Source organism: Nicotiana attenuata, unplaced genomic scaffold (assembly GCF_001879085.1).
Source record: "Nicotiana attenuata strain UT unplaced genomic scaffold, NIATTr2, whole genome shotgun sequence".
Taxonomy (NCBI): Eukaryota; Viridiplantae; Streptophyta; class Magnoliopsida; order Solanales; family Solanaceae; genus Nicotiana; species Nicotiana attenuata.
Window position 1 is genome coordinate 94,678 of NW_017673879.1, and position 11,395 is coordinate 106,072.

The 11,395-nt window shown below is 37.1% G+C and overlaps 1 long non-coding RNA gene across 1 annotated transcript; it reads right to left on the minus strand.

The window, feature by feature from the left end:
* Positions 1-9,463: 9,463 nt before the first annotated feature.
* On the minus strand, positions 9,464-10,175 carry LOC109217528. Its single transcript, XR_002066651.1, has 3 exons — positions 10,130-10,175; positions 9,983-10,050; positions 9,464-9,516 (listed from the first exon to the last, which is right to left on the minus strand). It is a non-coding gene; the product is annotated as an uncharacterized LOC109217528 (long non-coding RNA).
* Positions 10,176-11,395: the final 1,220 nt, after the last annotated feature.

Consider the following 11,395-nt stretch of genomic DNA (forward strand, 5'->3'; position numbering starts at 1 on the left):
CAGGCTCTCCTTGGTTGTATATTATTTATATTTTTTTCTGATGTATTTTTTTTACTTTAATCTGGGCTGTAATAATTTGTAATAAACTCTTGGGGATGGCTAGTGAAAAGGGCTGGTAACTATGTATGCAAAAAGGGTAGAAATCATGCCTATTGGTTCTTAAAATAATTTATGCATTTAGATATCATGTTCATAGATTTCAAACAATTTCTGCGTATAGAAATCATGCCTATAGGTTCTTAAAATAAATTCTGCACTTAGATATCATGTTTATAGGTTCTTAACACAATCTCTGCATTTAGATATCATGTTCATAGGTTTCAAACAATTTCTGCATATAGAAATCATGCCTATAGGTTCTTAAAATAAATTATGTACTTAGATATCATGTTTATAGGTTCTTAAAACAATCTCTGCACTTAGATGTCATGTTCATAGGTTTTCAAACAATCTCTACACTTAGATATCATGTTCATAGGTTTCCAAACAATTTTTGCACTTAGATATCATGTTCATAGGTTTTCAAAGAATCTCTGCACTTAGATATCATGTTCATAGGTTTCAAACAATTTCTGCATTTAGATATCATGTTCATAGGTTTCAAACAATTTCTGCATATAGAAATCGTGTTTATAGGTTCTTAGAACAATCTCTGCACTCAGATATCATGTTCGTAGGTTTTCAAACAATTCAGCACCTAGATATCATGTGCATAAGTTTTAAAACAAGCCTTCTGCACTCTACACCATGTTTAAAATCAACTACAATTAGAAAGCATGCCTATAGGAACTCCTAATCGAATTTGAGCTGCCTCATTCACATATGGATATAAAACCAGTAATAAGGGTACTATCAGTTGCAGAGCTAATAATCAGTTCGTTTAAATCTGGCCTCTCTTTTAATAATCTGATTCCCACACTTAGAAAGTTTAACGAGTATGCATTCAAACAGTTTATTTCAAGCTTTACTATTTCTGAATTCAGTAGATATCATGCCTATAGAACCTCGTCTCAACACTTAGGCAAGCCTTAGGGTAAAATTAAATTTGAATCTGTTCTATTCACTACAACAAGCAGGCAGGCCTGATTTGGGCTTCTTATCTGAATTATGTATTAAATCAGTCTGCCTCAACCTTTAATTTGTCGCATGTTTAGCATTTAATCAGACCTTAACTAGTATGTGTAAGTCATTCTAATTATGTGCTTCTTTGTTCAAAGGGGGTATATCTGAGCCTTTGCTTGTTATGTGATTTCCCCTAACTTGCTATACATGTTCAAAACAGTTATGGAATTTATCAAAGCATTTCGATTTTTCTTACAAATCAATACTATTTTCTCTCATTACTTTACTTATACAGCACTACTATTACTTATCTTGATGAACCAATGATTGTGACATGCAATGAGACAATGCAACAAATAGATATATATTCAGAAGAAGATGACATACCGGAAGATATTGTTAAGGAAGTTGAGAATTTTGAAAACAGGCCGAAGTCCAACCTGGACGAGACCGAAATTGTTAATCAGGGGGATGAAGAGAATGTCAAAGAAACACAAATCAACGTTCACTTATCGTCATCAGAAAAGAAGGGATACACGGAATTTCTAAGAGAATATGAAGACATATTCGCCTGGTCATACGATGACATGACTGGTCTGAGTACATCTATTGTGGCACACAAACTGCCAACTGATCCGACGTGTCCACCAGTAAAACAGAAGCTCAGAAAATTCAAGCCAGATATGAGTCTGAAAATCAAGGAAGAAGTCACCAAGCAGGTAAAAGCCAAAGTTCTCAGGGCAGTGGAATACCCAACATGGTTAGCTAACATTGTGCCAGTGCCAAAGAAGGACGGAAATCTTAGAGTCTATGTCGACTATAGGGATCTCAACCGGGCCAGTCCGAAAGACGATTTCCCTTTACCATACATACACATCCTGATCGACAGTTGCGCCAAGCATGAACTGCAATCATTTGTGGATTATTTTGCTGGTTATCATCAGATCTGGATGGACGAGGAAGATGCTGAGAAAACGGCTTTCATTACGCCGTGGGGAATGTACTGCTACAAGATGATGCCGTTTGGGTTAAAGAATGCAGGGGCCACCTACATGAGGGCCATGACCACCATTTTTCATGATATGATACACAAGGAGATCGAGGTGTACGTAGATGACGTTATCATCAAGTCCAAGAAGGCCACTGATCATATGAAAGATTTGAGAAAGTTCTTCAACAAATTGCGGAGATATAACCTAAAGCTGAATCCTGCAAAGTGTGCATTTGGGGTTCCCGCTGGAAAATTACTTTGGTTTATTGTGAGCCACCGGGGAATAGAACTGGATCCATAAAAGGTCAAGGCCATTTAGGAATTGCCACCACCAAAGAATAAGAAGTACATGATGAGTTTCTTAGGGAGACACAACTACATCAGTCGGTCATAGCACAGTCCACAGTTATTTGTGAGCCGATCTTTAAGATGCTAAAGAAGGATGCCGCTACCAAATGGACTGATGACTGCCAAAAAGCTTTCAACAGAATCAAGGAGTACCTGTCAACACCACCAGTTTTGGTCCTGCCCGAGCCGGGTAGACCTCTACTACTCTACATCGCAGTGCTAGATGGTGCCTTCATTTGTGTCCTAGGGCAGCATAATTAAACTGGGAGGAAAGAGCAGGCCATTTACTATCTCAGCAAGAAGTTCACTCCATATGAAGCCCGGTATTCTCTTTTGGAACGCACCTGCTGTGCTCTGACTTGGGTGGCCCAGAACATGAGGCACTACTTCTGTGCCTACACTACATATCTCATATAAAGTATGGATCCTTTGAAGTACATCTTCCAGAAGCCCATGCTCATTGGCAAGCTAGCCAAGTGGCAAATCCTGTTGAATGAATTGGACAATGTCTACGTGACTCAGAAAGCAATCAAGGGACAGGCACTAGCAGATCACCTAGTTGAGAACCCCGTAGATGGAGAATATGAACCTTTGAAAACATATTTTCCCGATGGAGAGGTATCATTCGTAGGAGAAGACATTGGAAAATCCTATGACGGTTGGAGAATGTTTTTCGATGGGGCAGCAAATTTCAAAGGAGTTGGCATAGGAGCGGTCCTAGTATCAGAAACCGGTCAGCACTATCCAGTGTCAGCTAAGCTCAGGTTCCCCTGCACCAACAATATGGCCGAGTATGAAGCCTGCATCCTAGGGCTCAAGATGGCCATTGACATGAACATTCAGGAGTTGTTAGTAATTGGAGATTCAGACTTACTTATACATCAGGTCCGAGAGGAATGGGCAACCAAGAACTCTAAGATACTCCCGTATCTGCATCACGTGCAAGAACTGACGAAGAGGTTCACAAAGAAGAAATTCCGACATGTTCCCAGAATGCAGAATGAATTCGCCGATGCATTGGCTACCTTGTCATCCATGATACAATATACAGACAAAAACATCATTGATCCCATCCAGTAAAATCCATGATCAACCAGCTTATTACTGTGCCCATGTTGAGGAAGAAGCAGACGGAAAACCTTGGTTTCAGGATATCAAGGAATATTTGACAAAAGGAGAATATGCAGAACTTGCAAATCCTATTCAGAAATGCACACTTCGGAGGCTGTCCAACAATTTCTTTCATAGTGGGGGAATCCTGTATAGGAGGACTCCAGATTTGGGACTACCCAGGGGTGTCGACACAAAAGAAGCATCTAAGTTGCTAGAAGAAATCCATGCTGGGACCTACGGTCCACATATGAACAGTTTTGTCTTAGCCAAGAAGATCCTCCGAGCTGGTTTCTTTTGGATGACTATGGAGACGGACTGCATCCAGTATGTTCGAAGATGCCACCGCTGTCAGATACATGCAGACATGATAAAGGTGCCTCCCAATGAGCTTAATGCAACAAGTTCACCATGGCTCTTCGCCGCCTGGGGAATGGATGTCATTGGACCAATCGAGCATGCCGCCTCTAACGGGCACAGATTCATCCTAGTGGCAATTGACTATTTCACCAAATGGGTCGAAGCAGCATTTTACAGAGCAGTAACTAAGAAGGTCGAGGTAGACTTTATCCGCGACCGCATCGTTTTTCGATTCGGGATTCCAAAATCAATCATCACTGATAATGGCTCCAACCTCAACAGTGACTTTATGAAAGCCATGTGTGAAACCTTCAGGATCAAACACAAGATTTCTACAGCGTACAGGCCTCAAATGAATGGAGTTGTAGAAGCCGCCAACAAAAACATTAACAAGATACTGAGGAAAATGGTATAGAAGCATAAGCAGTAGCATAGAAGCTATCATTTGCTTTATTGGGGTATCACACCACAGTCCGCACATCAACTGGGGCAACCCCCTATATGCTGGTTTATGGTACATAAGCCGTCATTCCAGCCGAAGTAGAAATTCCTTCCTTAAGAATCATACAGGAAGCTGAGCTCGACGATGCAGAATATGTGAAGAGTCGTTACAAGCATCTAGCTCTCATAGATGGAAAAATGATGAATGCAGTTTGCCACGGTCAGCTTTATCAGAACAGGATGTCCGGAGCCTTCAACAAAAGAGTCAAGCCGAGACAATTCACACCACGACAGCTGGTATTAAAGAAAATCGTCCCGCATCAAGATGAAGCCAAGGGGAAATTCTCTCCCAACTGGCAAGGTCCATACATGGTTCATCGGGTTCTAACAGGAAGAGCCCTTATACTTGCAGAAATGGACGGAGAAGTTTAGCCAAAACCAATCAATTCAGATGTAGTCAAGCGCTACTATATGTAATCTTATCACTACTGGATAATAAACCTATGGCAACGCATAGAAAACCGTTGTGGTACATAAGAAAACCGTTGCCATAGAGCTATTGCAACGTTTTTGCGTCCGTCTAACTAGGTCGCGTTGCAGTAGCTCTACTACAACGGTTAGGAAAACCGTTGCCCTATAGCAATCTATTGCAACGGTTATTAATCATTCTACTGCGACGAGTATTTTGAATCAACTAGAACGGTTCAAAGGCGTTGCAATATATGTTTGTGTAACAGTTATCTTTTCTATTGCACGGTTAAGTTAGGATATTACGATGATTTTTTGCCGCTTTTGCAATGGTTTAATTACTATTGCTACGGGTTGTTTACAGTAACAACAATATAATAGGTTCTAATGCAACGGTGTGCATTATCTATTGCAACGGTGTGCATTATCTATTGCAACGGTTATTAATCATTCTACTGCGACGAGTATTTTGAATCAACTAGAACGGTTCAAAGGCGTTGCAATATATGTTTGTGTAACAGTTATCTTTTCTATTGCAACGGTTAAGTTAGGATATTACGATGATTTTTTGCCGCTTTTGCAATGGTTTAATTACTATTGCTACGGGTTGTTTACAGTAACAATAATATAATAGGTTCTAATGCAACGGTGTGCATTATCTATTGCAACGGTTTATAGTACCTATGTCAATGGTTTAGCTTACCTACAACAACGGTTACCTGTCATATTGCAACAATTTACATGGTTAATTGAGACAGTTTTTGTTACCTATAGCAACGGTTGAGGTAAGCTATTATAACGGTTTAATTGAACCAACAATATACTCCATGATAGTAAATAAATATTTACATTAAATTTTAATACACAATAATTTATATAAATCACAAAATAAAACTAATCATAAATATCTACAATCCAAGTTGTAATATCCGTAAAAGCAAAATATTAGAACCCATGTACATAAGTTTAAAAATCCAAAAGATAAGAACCAAGTATATAAATTTTACAATCCAAAAGTTAAAGAAGTTTCATATGTTTGATAATAAAAGATTCCTAGAACATTTAGAGTTTCAGCAACAATCCAAAAATCTTCTTAAGCAGGATCTTCAGTCCGTTGATCTTCCCTTTCTTCATTTTCTCCACCTACAAAAGAGGATAAATAAAATCATTATCTCTTTAAATGCTAGTTAACAATTCAAATACAAATGAAAGGTCAAGTCTTTTAAAGGATTTAAGAATACCAGACACACAATTTTTTTTGACATTATTATGAGTACTGCATTTACTCCAAGAATTCTTGCATTTTTACTGTATATAGAGATGTTTAACATAAACACGTTGATAATATGTTCCCTATAAGGACATTTTTCCAAATTTATCAACGGATTGTTGGTTGCAATTTGGAACTTTAGCTCGTTAAAAGTCTCGGTCCTTGATTATAATAAGCTTCAACTGAAAGAAAAAAAACAATTAAAGGACAATTTAAACTTCCCGATTAATTATATTCCGGTGAAGCAAAATCAAATATATAGTTAATAATGAAGCAAGGGAAGTAAGAATGCTTAATTTAGTGTTAGGAGAGATATTGAAAGTTCATCAGTAACGTTGTTGGTGGTCCATGGTGACCTAAAAGTGTTATCTTTCCATAGATTTTGTTGGAGGTGAACATTTAAAAGCAGAGAATTCAGGACAGAGTAGTACAGGCTTGTTACACTCAAAGGGGCAGTCCACAAAGATCTAAAGAAGCCTCGTACCTTAGCCAAGAAAATCATAGTTTACTGGTAGCTGACGTCCTATGGCAGTATTTACGAACACACAGACACAGGCAAATGCCATTTAAAACTATATATAACTTCCCACAGACCAAAGAATAAGGAAAATAATAATTTTCTTATAATGAAAAAACAGTTCAATCTAGGCACCGTTGCAAGCTAGGTATACTCAACAGATGGGTAGCTCACTGTTTCCTTGTGTATCTTGTACTCCGTTAGTAACATGTTCAAAAAAATTATATAAATTCAGAATTTATTACTTTCTTTTAAACGTCTTTCAATTTCAAAACCAAATGTTCCACTCCTATGGCATCCTCATCTGATGCAAAATAATCAGAGGCCCCGCCTACAACCTAAAGAAACATACAAATTTAAACAAAACAAAATAAAAAAGATTATTGATCAGAATGTGCATCATATTCTTGAACAACCGAATGAAGTCAAATCTAAACTAGTTACCTCTCCATTTCTATAAAGGACGCTGGACATCGCAGTGTAGTGAAATTTTTGACAACTACCTAAAAGACCAATTATTATTTTTTTATTTGCACCGGGTGTCCGAGTCTCTATGAGCCCCGTCTAATCCCGGGGGTGCACAGGCCCTCGGCAAGGAGTTTTTCGCAAGTGCACCACGATTAATTCAGGTTTTCCCCAGTCCGATGGCCCTCAGAAATTGTTTGCACCCAGTGGGTTTCGAACTTGAGACCTTGAAAGGGAGCAAACCCCAAGGCTCAAGTCTATTGCCACTAGGCCAACCCCTGAGGGTTACCTAAAAGACCAATTATGAACTACTAAATGCAAGATAAGTGTCGAAATGTTGAATTTACATGAAAATACATTAACTTTCTATCGTTACCTATTCTAGCTTAGTTGACCAAGAAGTATACTTAGAAGGAGTAGAACCAATCAAATGGAGATAAGTTGCTTTCTCGCTCTGTTATGCATAGTAGACTAGCAGAGTTAAACTAAGATCTAAATGACCAATTCTAGCAAATGAATTCACATGCCAAATTGCTGATTGTACATGTCACTCTCGTTGTAAACTTGTTGCATCTACATATTGGAAAATCTTTCCACATAATCAAACAAAAAAAACTGATCTATAGCTGAAGTAGAACTAGGGGCGGATGTACCTTAGGTCAAGTGATGTCACATGACACCGCTTGGTCAGAAAATTATATTAAATATGTATATTTAATTAAAAGGAAGAAACAAATATGAGGATAAATAAAATAAAGTGACACCACTTGACACAAACAAGACATCTATATTCAACTTGGCTTTAACAATATCATCAAAGAAAGTCATGTTGAAGATAGGAAAGCATGAAATCAAAAAAGATGCGTGAGTAGTCTGCCTTTGTGTGTTGTGAATGACAGAAGAGAACCAGAGGTGTAGCATATTAGATATGGGGTGTAACTGTGTGACTTGTAACATCAAAGAAATTAAGATTGGTACCTCATTTTCTTTGTTGCTGCTTATGAGTGGCCAGAAGAACTGTCTGCAATGCATTGGATGTGGGTGGCCTGTTGTCTTCTTCTAAAGTATGTACATGGCATGTTGGACTGGTGGCATTTCCAAGAAGATGTTAGTATAATTACATCTTTAGAGAGAAAATCAAGTACTAGATATGGTTTCTACTACATGAATTTGTCAACTAGTTCACATAAGCACATGGATATCCTTCATGTTTCAAGTAGTACATGATGTCCAATAAAGCTAAAGTGCATAAAATGACAACTTGAAATAGAACAATGTCCGAAATCAACAAGAAGCACCCCAGTTAACTAATCAAATATCAGAAAATTAAGATACCATTGCCAAATAGATACTGAATTATGAACACACTATAAATTCCAGAAATAAAATAAAAAGAAAGATACCAACAATTAAGATTACAGAGATACATTTTTATCATCTTCCCATAGGACAAGCTGTGTTCAAAAGCTAATCACTCCGTTAAGCTTAACATTTTTTTCCATTTCTTCTCTCTTTTAGCTTCAAAAATAACAAACAGAAGTTCATCTAAGGAAGTTCTGTTAAGGTTGTTTTCACTGTTTTCTAATAGATTTTGAGATTTAAGCTTCATTTACTGATGTGTCCCAATTATTATTAATATTCAATCCAGAAATAAAAGAGAACGACAACAACAATTTGTCAACTGTGAAAGAAGAAGAAGGAGAGAAGATGAAGAAGAAAGAGAATGACATCAACAATTTGTCAACGAAGAAGAAGAAGAAGAAGTGAAGAAGAAGAAGAAATAGAAGAAGAGATGCAATATTTTGCAATAATTAAGTACACACCTTGATTAGTACTGCCAATAGATGGACGATTGATTAGTTGAATTGCAGCTTGTTGTGCAGAGGAAGCTTCTCCGAGTGAATGACCACCAAATGCTAGCATATTAGGATCAATTCGTAAATCTGGGTTAATATGCTGAAGTTGTGCAACAACATTAAGTGTAATTTGTTTCCGCCAAGTTTCCTGTTGTTCCTCGAAGTTTTTCTTCATCCTTTGTTACATTCTCTCTTCCATTTCCTTCATTTTTTGCTCCATTATCTCATCAATAGTCTTTGAAGAGGTTCCAGAATTTCTAGATTTTTGTTTCAAGATAGTCTTTGTAACCCTACGACCATACAATCTTACGCGACCTGGATGTTCAGGTCCCATGACTGTTTCAAATGCGTTAATTGATTGGTTATCATCTTCACTTTCTTGAGTTTGTATTTTCTCTATTTCAGCCTAAAAATAAAATTTAAGAGAAGAAAATATAAGTAAATAAAACTAAGTTAACAATTAGGACCAAAAAGATAATCTCGACAAGCTTTAATGTAGAAATCTTTGTACAATTTTGCGCATTGTATATTCATATGATTCCTTGTATACTCGACCAGGTTTTCTTGATCTCGTAGCCACAAACATGTCCTTACTTGATGGTTCCTCAGAAGTTTCCTTCTTTTTTTTCTAGTTACATGAAAGTCAGCATAAATTTTTTACCAAGGTTAAAAAGTTCATATTAGTGAAAAATAAGAGAAAATACCGAACCTCGTGGATTGTGGCAAAACTTGTTTTGCCAACAGTGTGTGGATTCTTTAACTTTATTCGATCCTCAGTATTAGTTTTCGAAGTTTGCTGCAACAAGTAAGCTTTTATGTTAAACATCTAATACATTTCTGTGTTATGCATTTTGATAATCCAAAAATTGTTGGACACGAAGACAAGACGAGGAATGAACTTCAAAAGAATTACTCATTCTCTTTGTCCAAAATCAAGTTTACTGTGTCTATAACTTACCTGAGCTTTATCAGACTTCCAGAATTCAAAAAGGTACTTACACTCAGATTCTGAAACATATGAAGGCTTTTTTTCCATTCGAAGTTCGTCATTGGCATAGGCGTCATAATAGTTTTTCTTCCACCAACACTTATACCTTCTCCAAGCATTTTGAATTGATTGAAAAACCCACTCTCTTCCATCATCATGAATGTCATATTTTGTCTACAGTTTGGTGTACTTGAGTTAGGGCAAAAATATGAAATATTATCACCTCACAATTGAAACAATAAAAACTTCAAACCTTGATATATGTCCACATATCCTCTTTTGTATTCAGTTTCTTCCAGCTATGTATATTCAGAGGATAAAAGATTGAATTTCTTGCCAATGTAGCGAGGAAACTTCCCAACTCTTTTACAATTTCGTCAGTAGGACCAATGGGTTGGTTCAAATCACTTAGAACAACCAACTTGCGCTCACTCCGTCCATGTACACGTGGCATCTGTGTCCTTCCTCTTTTTCGTTTTACAGTGGAAGATCCTGCAATAGTTACGAACAAGAGATAATTACCAAATCACTAATGCTAATTGAATTTATGATTGAAATCTATATATTCTTGCCTCGTTTATCTGATTGTTCAATTACTTCATGAGTGGAAGAATATTGCGACATTTGCGGCACTTGTTCCAATACTACTTGTGCTGCAGAAGATATAGAATGTTGCGACACTTGCTGCACTTGTTCCGATACTACTTGTGCTGCAGAAGATGTAGAATGTTGCGACACTTGGTGTACTTGTTCCAGTACTGCTTGTGCAGCAGAAGCTGTAGAACATTGCGACACTTGATGCACTTGTTCCAATACTTCTTGTGCAGCAAAAGCTGTAGAGTGTAGTGTCGCTCGATGCACTTCTTCTTGCCCTTTTGTTGCTACAGGAGACCTAGAATCCAACAGTACTTGTTGTAATTGTTCTTGTACTTTTTGTGGTACATGAGAGGTAAGTGGCAATTGACGCACTGGTTTTTGCACTTGAGATCCTAACCCTGGATGCTTTGGTTGTCTATTTGAAAAATTAGGTGGAATAGCTCTTTTGGTTGTCAACAACGAAAACTTTTCTTTTGCCAACGATGAAAGTGATCCAGCTGGAAGATACAGCGATTTTGTTTCTTTTTTGTTTTTCCTTGTAGTCACTTCTTGATTCATAGTCATCTCAAAACTGTCATGTTAAGAAAAGAAAAAAGATTAGCATAAGTATAAAAAAAAAAAAGAAAAAACTGGCCAAAAAAAGCACGAAACAAATTGCAAGAAACAAAATTAAGCACACAAAGAACTAGGTTAAAAATTAATATGAACTAATATCAATTTTACACTAGTTCAGAATTATCAAACAAGAAGGAAGATTAAAAACTTCTGAACTTTTGATCAAACTAAAAGGAAAACTGGACAAAAGAATTTGACTGAAAAACTGGACAAAAACTTCTAAACGTTTGATCTTCTGGACTGGTTGCACTTTTCTGGGCAACTGGTGCTAATCGGAAAAAAATTCTAGCTTAACTGGTCAAGACTA